The 9,909-nt window shown below is 46.3% G+C and overlaps 1 pseudogene; it reads right to left on the reverse strand.

Annotated features, from left to right (window-relative positions):
* The window catches only part of LOC147124233 (uncharacterized), a 178,413-nt pseudogene extending 168,793 nt beyond the window's left edge, over window positions 1–9,620 (reverse strand).
* Window positions 9,621–9,909: the final 289 nt, after the last annotated feature.

Genomic DNA, 9,909 nt, shown 5'->3' on the forward strand with positions numbered 1-9,909 from the left:
AAGATACATCTTCCGTTCTCGGACACAGCAACAAAATGAGACTTTTGATAGCTTTATAACTGATCTGAAACTGAAAGCACAGACATGTAATTTCTCTGAGCTGAAATCATACATGATTTGTGACCAGATTGTGTTTGGTATTCATGATAAAAAAGTCAGGGAACGTCTGTTGAGAGAAACCAAACTAAATTTGGAAAATGCAGTGAAAATATGCCAAGCCAGCGAGCTAGCTCAAAAGCACGCGAAGACTTTCAGTGAAATCAATAATGATGCGATTGTAATGAGTGATACTGCTGCTGTCGGTGCTGTGTCCTATAAGGGGAAGAAACATGGGCAGAACAGAAATGAAAAGCAATCGGAGGATGAAATTTTTAATTGTAAGCGCTGTGGTTACAAACACCAGTTAAGGCAATGCCCAGCATTTGTAAAAATGTGCACAAAGTGTAATGGAAAGAATCACTTTGACAAACAATGCTTTTCAAAAGTACAAACTAAGAAAGGGCAACGAGTTAATGTAATTGAGGACACTGATTTAAGTGAGACATTTTTTGTAGGAATGGTGTCATGTGACAATATCAAAAAGGATACAGAAAATGTGCAGCCCTCAGAAATGGACAATGCTGAACATAAAGTTAATGCAGTAAAAGAGGACAAATGGATGATCCCACTGCAGGTAAATGGAGCATTAGTTACCTTGAAACTAGACACTGGGGCAAAAGCAAACTTAATCAGTATGATTGACATTAACAATATGAAATAAAAGCCCAAAATACAGAAAAGGTCAGTACTACTGAAGGACTATAATGGACAGAAAATAGATAGCTTAGGTGTATGCAGACTTAAAGTGACAGTCAAAGACAAAGTGCATCATCTCATGTTTTCTGTTGTGGTGAAAAGGCTTGATTCACTACTGGGTGACAAAGCTTGTGAGGACTTAGAACTGGTCAAAAGAGTCTACCGTATAAACTGTGCCATAAGCAGACCAGATGACTCGGTGGATTCTGTAGTGAATAATTTCCAGGATGTGTTCAAAGGATTTGGAGTTCTACCATTCACTTACAAGATCCAGCTAAAGCAGGATGCTCAGCCAGTAGTACATGCTCCACGAAGAGTTCCAGCACCCCTGCATGATTGGCTCAAGATTGAACTAGACAGAATGACCACACTTGGAGTCATCAGGAAAGTCGAAGAGCAAACAGACTGGGTTAACTCCATGGTATGTGTAAAGAAAAAGAACAATGATCTAAGAATATGCATGGATCCAAAGGACTTAAATGCAAACATAAAACGTGAACACTACCAGATTCCCAAGCGAGAAGAAATCACCAGTGAAATGTCAGGTGCCAGATACTTTACAAAGCTCGATGCCTCACAAGGATTTTGGCAACTAAAACTGGATGAAGAGAGCACCAAATACTATACCTTCAACACACCATTTGGCAGGTATTGTTTCCTCAAAATGCCTTTCGGGATAATATCTGCGTCTGAAATCTTTCATAGAGCAATGGAACACATAATTGAAGGTCTGGAAGGAGTTCGGGTCTATGTTGATGACATCATCATCTGGGGCTCCACACTGAAAGAACACAATGAGAGACTGACTAAAGTGCTACAGAGCATACGCCCGAATGGACTGAAGCTCAACAAAGCCAAGTATCAGTTTGGCGTCCAGGAAGTCACTTTCCTAGGAGATAATCTATCTGGTAAAGGAATAGAGACAGATATGGAAAAAGTAAACGCCATACTCAAAATGCCCCGACCCACTGACAAAAAAGGAGTGCTACGCATCATGGGGATGATAAACTTCATTGGAAAGTTCATTCCTAACTTGTCAGCCAAGACAGCCTGTCTGCGAGACCTGCTACATAAAACAAATGAGTTCGCATGGACAGAAAGACATGAACAAGAGTGGATAAACCTCAAAACAGTGCTGACAACCACACCTGTACTCACCTTCTTTGACCCAACAAAAAGAATCAAAGTGTCAACGGATGCATCAAAAGATGGCCTAGGTGCGGTCTTGCTACAAGCAGAGGGTGAAGATTGGAAGCCTGTTGCCTAAGCCTCCAGGTCTATGACTGATACTGAGTGTCGATACGCCCAGATTGAAAAGGAAAGTCTAGGCTTGGTAGTTGGACTACAAAAGTTTCATGGCTACATATATGGACTTCCCACCTTCACAGTTGAGACAGACCACAGCCCTCTGGTTGCCATCATAAAGAAAAACCTTAATGAGATGTCTCCAAGGATTCAACGACTCATGATGAAGCTGCAAAGATATGACTTTGAACTGATCTACACACCAGGCAAATACATAGTGTTAGCAGATGCACTATCCCGAGCACCCACAATGAGTCATGTGAGCTCTACTGAAGAAGACGTGGAAGTTCATCTGAGTATGGTCACTGCTGCGCTGCCCGTCTCAGACATAAAATCAAAGCAAATAGCAGAAGAAACAGTGAAAGATACAGTATTACAAACAGTAATAGAGAACATTCATCATGGTTGGCCAAAAGGTTCCTGTCCAAAATATTTTCACATAAGGTCAGAATTGAGTGTCGCAAGTGGACTATTACTGAAACAGAACAGAATAGTTATTCCACAGGCTCTACGTCAAGACATGCTCAAAAGGATTCATGAGGGACACTTCGGAATTGAGAAATGAAAAAGGAGAGCAAGAGACACTGTTTATTGGCCTGGCATAAATAAGGACATTGAGAACATGATAGGCAAATGTGAGACATGTCAGAAACACCAAAACAAACAAACAAAGGAACCAATGATAGTAGCTGACATACCAACAGCAGCATGGCAAAAGGTTGGTATGGACCTTTTTCATTTAAATGGTAAAGACTATCTAATAGTGATTGACTACTATTCTAACTATCCTGAGATGGCACTGCTATCAAGCACCACAGCAAGCAGTGTCATAATGCATGTGAAATCCATCTTCGCCAGACATGGAATTCCCAGGATTGCCATTAGCGACAATGGTCCGTGCTTCAACTGTAAGGAGTGGCAACAGTTTGCAGCACATTATGACTTTCAGCACATCACATCCAGTCCTTTGTATGCTCAGTCAAATGGTAAGGCAGAGAAAGGTGTTCAAGTTCTCAAGCAGCTACTGAAGAAAGCGACAGAAAGCAAGTCTGATCCTTATCTCGCCCTGCTGAGCTACTGAGCCTCACCTTTTGACTCTGGTTCTTCACCTGCTGAACTACTAATGGGTCGCAGTTGCACACCATGCTACCCTGCTGTGCAAAAGAACAGCAAAGTGAGGAACTGAGACAGAGACTTCAACTGTTAAAGCTGAAACAGAAATCATACTATGACAAGTCATCCAAAACTCTAAAACCATTGACAAGGGATGATGTTGTCAGGATTGAGGATCCAGATGCATGGAACAGGAAAGCTACAGTTCTTGAGGAAGTAGGACCAAGGTCATACACTGTTAGAACTGAGGAAGGACAGATTCTCAAGAGGAACCGCCGTTCCCTCCTAAAAACACAAGAGACTATTCAAGACCAGATTGATGACAATGCCGCAACTGCATCTTGTCATTCACCACCAGAACAATCTCATGAAGACACATCAGACTTACCCGTGTTGAGAAGATCCACACGTGAAGTAAAAGAGCCTGATAGACTTAATCTTTGAGTACAATGTAAAGCTTTGAAAATGTGTTGACTGTTTTGAAAATGTTTATGTTTATAGAGCACTAATAAAAGTGTTACTGATATTATCTTTATTGTTTTCTTGAAAGTTGATTGATATTGATTTTGTTAAACCTCAAAGAAAGGGGGATGTAATGTTCAATAACATGTCATTCTATAGTGGACACTAGGTGGAACCGTAGAGCTGTGTAGAGCTGTATATAAGACTACACTACCCAGCTGTATATATATTAAGACTACATTACCCATGAGGCACTAGGCTACCCACAAGGCAGCAGTCAAGATGGAAGCCTCCACAGATACTGTACCTAGTCCACATGGGCTCAATAAAGTAACTAGCAAAAGCTAGCTGTGTTCATAATAAGAATGTCTATTTATTAATGAACATAAGAAAGGGAAGTGGACAAAAAGCTGGAAACTATGGACCAGTTAGCCTAACATCTGTGGTTGGCAAAATGTTGGAGTCCATTATTAATGAAACAGTAACAGAGCATTTGGATAAACATAATTTAATAGGACAGAGTCAGCATGGTTTTACGAAGGGGAAGTCATGCTTGACAAATTTGCTCGAATACTTTGAGGATGTAACATACAGGGTGGATAAAGGGGAACCAGTGGATGTAGTGTATTTGGACTTCCAAAAGGCATTTGACAAGGTTCCACACAAAAGATTACTGATCAAGATAAAAAATCACGGGATTGGGGGTAATATACTGGCATATGTGAAAGATTGGCTATCTAACAGAAAACAAAGAGTAGGGATAAATGGTTCGTTCTCGGGCTGGCAATCAGTAACTAGTGGTGTTCCGCAGGGGTCAGTGCTGGGACCCCAACTCTTTACAATCTATATTAACGATTTGGAGGAAGGGACCGAGTGCAACATATCCAAGTTTGCCGACGATACAAAGATGGGAGGGAAAGCAGTGAGTGAGGAGGACATAAAAAACCTGCAAAAGGACAAAGACAGGCTAAGTGAGTGGGCAGAGATTTGGCAGATGCAATATAATGTTGGAAAGTGTGAGGTTATGCACTTTGGCAGAAAAAATCAAAGAGCAAGTTATTATCTAAATGGAGAGAAACTGCAAAGTGCAACAGTACAAAGGGATCTGGGGGTCCTGGTGCATGAAACACATAAAGTTAGTATGCAGGTGCAGCAGGTGATCAGGAAGGCCAATGGAATCTTGGCTTTTATTGCAAGGGGGATGGAGTATAAAAACAGGGAAGTCTTGCTGCAGTTATACAGGGTATTGGTGAGGCCACACCTGGAATAGTGCGTGCAGTTTTGGTTTCCATATTTAAGAAAAGATATACTTGCTCTCGTGGCGGTTCAGAGAAGGTTCACTCAGTTGATTCCAGAGATGAGGTGGTTGACGTATGAGGAAAGGTTGAGTAGGTTGGGACTCTACTCATTGGAGTTCAGAAGAATGAGAGGCGATCTTATCGAAACATATAAGATTGTGAGGGGGCTTGATCGGGTGGATGCGGTGAGGATGTTTCCACTGATGGGTGAGATTAGAACGAGGGGGCATAATCTTAGAATAAGGGGCTGCCCTTTCAAAACTGAGATGAGGAGAAACTTCTTCACTCAGAGGGTAGTAAATCTATGGAATTTGCTACCCCAGAGAGCTGTGAAAGCTGCAACATTAAATAAATTTAAAATGGAGATAGACATTTTCCTAGCAGATAAGGGAATTAGGGGTTACGGGGAGAGGGCAGGGAAGTGGACGTGAGTCTAGATTCAGATCAGCCATGATCCTATTGAATGGTGGAGCAGGCCCGAGGGGCCGTATGGCCTACTCCTGCTCCTATTTCTTATGTTCTTATGTTCTTCATCCTCTTTCTACTCCTCCTCTCCCTCCTCCTAAACTGGTCCCACAATTTCTGCTGGGAAGGTTTGCACCCTCAAGATGACCTAAGTTGTGCAGCATGCAGCAGAACATCACGAAATGGGACACCCGCTGAGGCAACGACTGGAGGGTCCCTCCCTAGTGGTCAAGGCAGTTGAGCCGTTGCTTGAGCACCCTAAAGGGCTGCTCAATGATGTTCCTGGTGGCAGCATGGCTGTCATTATATGAGTGCTGGGCACAAGTGGTGGGGTTGTGGAGGGGAGTCACCAGCCAGGTGCATAGCAGATAGCCCTCGTTTCCAAGCAGCCACCCCAGGTTTGACATGGTGGCTAGAAGATTGTTGGCTCATCGGACTGGCGCAGGATAGAGGTATCATGACTGCTGCCAGGATACCGGGCATTCACTATCATGATGCGCTGGGCGTGATCGCATAACAACTGCACATTAAATGAGTGGTAGCCTTTGCGGTTATGGCACATCTCAGATTTGGTATACGGCACCCGCAAAGCCACGTGTGTGCAGTCAATGGCGCCCTGCAACGTGGGGAAGCCCGTTGTCCTGTCAAAGCCACATGCGTGCTCATCCTGCAGAGAGAAGACAATGTAGTCCCTCTGTGACCTCCTGGATGCAGCAATGGACGGCGAACTGAGAGATGTTAGCTATATCTCCTGCTGCAGACTGGAAGGATCTGCTGGCAAAGAAATTGAGGGCGATGGTGACCTTGACTACAACTGGGAGAGCTGTGGCCGCCCTGCTTTGAGGCTGCAGATCTGGTTGCAGAAGGTGGCAGAGTTCTGTGAACACCTTCTTGGTGAAGCGGAGCCTCCTAATACACTGCTCCTCGATTAAGAGAAATGCCCTCAGAAGATCCTAGGTGAGTAACGCCTCCTGCCCCTCCTCCTCCTCCTCCCTCTGTGAACATCTTCTCCTCTTCTTTGCTGTATCCACTCCCTCTCCCAAAGATACTTGAGCACGAGGGGGACTGCAAGTAGAGGCCCCATGACTGTGAGGAATTGGTGAGCAGAAGCCTTTAAATGAGAATGAAGGCGTTCTCCACTTGCAGCAAAACTCCCTGTGACCTCAAGTACTTCAAACAAGTTTAGAAAGCTGCAAGATTTGCAGAAACCAGACAGGGCCAGTCAAACTGAGAAACCATGTCAGCTGCAAATTGTTGATGATGATGATCCCTTTAAATAGCGCTGCTGGGGGTTCCTTCCTACTGCTGAATGCTTGGTCAGCTGGTCGTGATTAAGAGAGGGCGGTAAGTGGAGCGGCAACGTCAAAAATGGCTGATCATGCATCAAATGAGCATTGTACACTCAGTGATGTCACGATCTGCCTCATTTCCATTTCTGCAGTGCCGACCTCCCTAAATGGCGGCAGCCGCCAGAACCATCAGAAGAAGCCGGAAGCGAGTCGGCCGCCATTTTTTGATCAAAACAGGCCTTAACGCCCAGCGCTAAACCCCCGGATTTCTGGGCCTTTGTCTATTTGTAACATTGATAGTTTGGTTCAGCATCCTGTCAGAGACCATCCACTGCAGAAAGTAAAGATAGGTGCAGAATAGTCATTGTCAATGGTCTGATAGGGTTGGTAATCTGTGATGTAACCAAAAAGTCATCTCTTTCTCTTTTATTTTCTCTAATCAAACAGAATTATGACATATCAACTAAAGTGACTGGTATTGAAAAAGGAACCAATCAATAAGAAAGACTTACATTTATATAGCGCCTTTCATGACCTCACAACGTCCCATAGCGCTTTACAGCCAATTAATTATTTTTTACGTGTAGTCATTGATGTAAGAAAACTACTAGGCACTTGGTCTAAGTATTAAACAAGGCTTTAATCAACTGTTTTTCAACATGGAGATCTAGTTGTGTCCTTCACTAGTTCCTGTTAAAGAATGTCCTGAGCAAGCTGGGCCCATGCCCGAGTATTTCTACTCTCCCTGGACAGCGCCACCAGCAGGCCGCCCAGTATCATTTCATAAATCATTTCCATATGAATGACAAGATTAATGTCAGTCACTGTTGTAATGTAGGAAATGCAGACACCAACTTACGCACAGCAAAGTCCCATAAACAGCAATGTTACAATGACCAGGTGATCTTATCTACTCAGAGGAAGCTTTGTAAATTGTGACACTATCTCAAACTGCTTCAGCAAACTTAGATATATGAAACTGAAACTGAAACTAGTCACCATGCTGTGAGCAAAGCTTAAGCACACATCTTCTACAGTAAGTAAGTAGTAAGCTATAGTTCTGCAAGTTACTGTGAGCAATGATATCATACACTCATATCGAACAGGCCCAATAAAAATCTTCTGACCCACTGCTGGTTGGTTCTTGAACTCCTTTGAAATCCATGTTCCCCATCCCTCCAGCCTTACCTACTGAATGCAGCAGGATGATGTTCCTCCTCATTAGCTAAGCCAGCTGCAGCAGAGTGTCCATTTGGTGCCTGCAGTTCACCAATAAGATATTAATGAGGCACCGACCATGAAACTGGTTCAGGTATCCTGACTGCTGCGTTGGAGGGCGCTGCAGGCAAACCATGCACATTCAGTTACCAACCGAAAATATTGCCCGCCTGCCTTTTCTGGACCTGTGTGAGATCCTTTGTGAGCAATACCTGAGAAGTTGGAGAACAAACAAACAACCCATCATATCGAGGTGCTGCTGATTCATTGATTTCAAGGTCATCAGGTGTTCTATCATCAAAACATTTACCAGGAAGGGGGGCAACCAGGAAGGAGGGAGGGTAGAGGTGGTCGGTAGGGAGGGAAGGAGGGTAGAGGTGGGAGGGAGGGAGGGAGGGAGGGTAGAGGTGGGTGGGAGGGAGGGAGGGTAGAGGTGGGAGGGAGGGAGGGAGGGTAGAGGTGGTTGGGGAGGGAGGGTAGTGGTGGCCAGGAGGGAGGGAGGATAGAGGTGGTCGGGAGGGAGGGAGGATAGAGGTGGTTGGGGGGGAGGGAGGGAGGTTAGAGGTGGTTGGGGGGGAGGGAGGGAGGTTAGAGGTGGTCGGGAGGGAGGAAAGGAGGGTAGAGGTGGGAGGGAGGGAGGGTAGAGGTAGGAGGGAGGGAGGGAGGGTAGAGGTGGTTGGGGAGGGAGGGAGGGTAGAGGTAGGAGGGAGGGAGGGTAGAGGTGGTTGGGGGGGAGGAAAGGAGGGTAGAGGTGGTCGGGAGGGAGGGTAGAGGTAGGAGGGAGGGAGGGAGGGAGGGTAGAGGTGGGTGGGAGGGAGGGAGGGTAGAGGTGGGAGGGAGGGAGGGAGGGTAGAGGTGGTTGGGGGGGAGGGAGGGTAGTGGTGGCCAGGAGGGAGGGAGGATAGAGGTGGTCGGGAGGGAGGGAGGGTAGAGGTGGTTGGGGGGGAGGAAAGGAGGGTAGAGGTGGTCGGGAGGGAGGGTAGAGGTAGGAGGGAGGGAGGGAGGGTAGAGGTAGGAGGGAGGGAGGGAGGGTAGAGGTAGGAGGGAGGGAGGGAGGGAGGGTAGAGGTAGGAGGGAGGGAGGGAGGGTAGAGGTGGGAGGGAGGGTAGAGGTGGTTGGGAGGGAGGGAGGGTAGAAGTGATTGGGAGGGAGGGAGGGTAGAGGTGGGAGGGAGGGAGGGTAGAGGTGGGAGGGAGGGTAGTGGTGGGAGGGAGGGAGGGAGGGTAGAGGTGGGAGGGAGGGAGGGAGGGTAGTGATGGGAGAGAGGGAGGGTAGTGGTGGGAGAGAGGGAGGGAGGGTAGAGGTGGGAGGGAGGGAGGGAGGGTAGTGGTGGCCGAGAGGGAGGGTAGAGGTGGGAGGGAGGGAGGGAGGTTAGCAGTGGCCAGGAGGGAGGGCAGTGGTGGCCAGGAGGGCAGGGTGGGTAACGGTCGTGTGCAATCGGGAGGGCAGATGCTGGAGTTGGGAGGGAAGCAACAGTGATCAAGGAAGTGTGCAATGGCCGGCAGTGGACCACGTGGTTTGAAAGTTGTACCAGGAGGGGCACTGTACTCAACTTTAAGCACTTACCTTGTTGGTCATGGTCTGCAGTGGTCCCTTTACAACACCACAGCTGGAATTTTGCTGGAAGTGCATTGGAAACCACATTGGCGCGGGTAAACCGGGGTTTCTGCCTCATTTCCGACAAAGTTGCAATGGTGGAGTGGGGGCAGCTTCAAGCAAACTCCTGGCCAAGTATTAGCTTAATACTATTTATTTAAATATCTAAATTTTAAGAATGTTTACCTTTTCAAACCTCAGCTATATTCATAGAAAATAGAAACTTAGAAGATAGGAGCAGGAGTAGGCCATTCGGCCCCTCGAGCCTGATCTGCCATTCAATGCGATCATGGCTGATCATCCAAATTCAGTACCCTGTCCCTGCTTTCTCCCCATGTCCCTTGATCCCCTTAGCCTTAAGAAATATA

This window comes from Somniosus microcephalus, chromosome 1, assembly GCF_052327205.1.
Source record: "Somniosus microcephalus isolate GS21.2 chromosome 1, FLI_Smic_1.0, whole genome shotgun sequence".
NCBI lineage: Eukaryota > Metazoa > Chordata > Chondrichthyes > Squaliformes > Somniosidae > Somniosus > Somniosus microcephalus.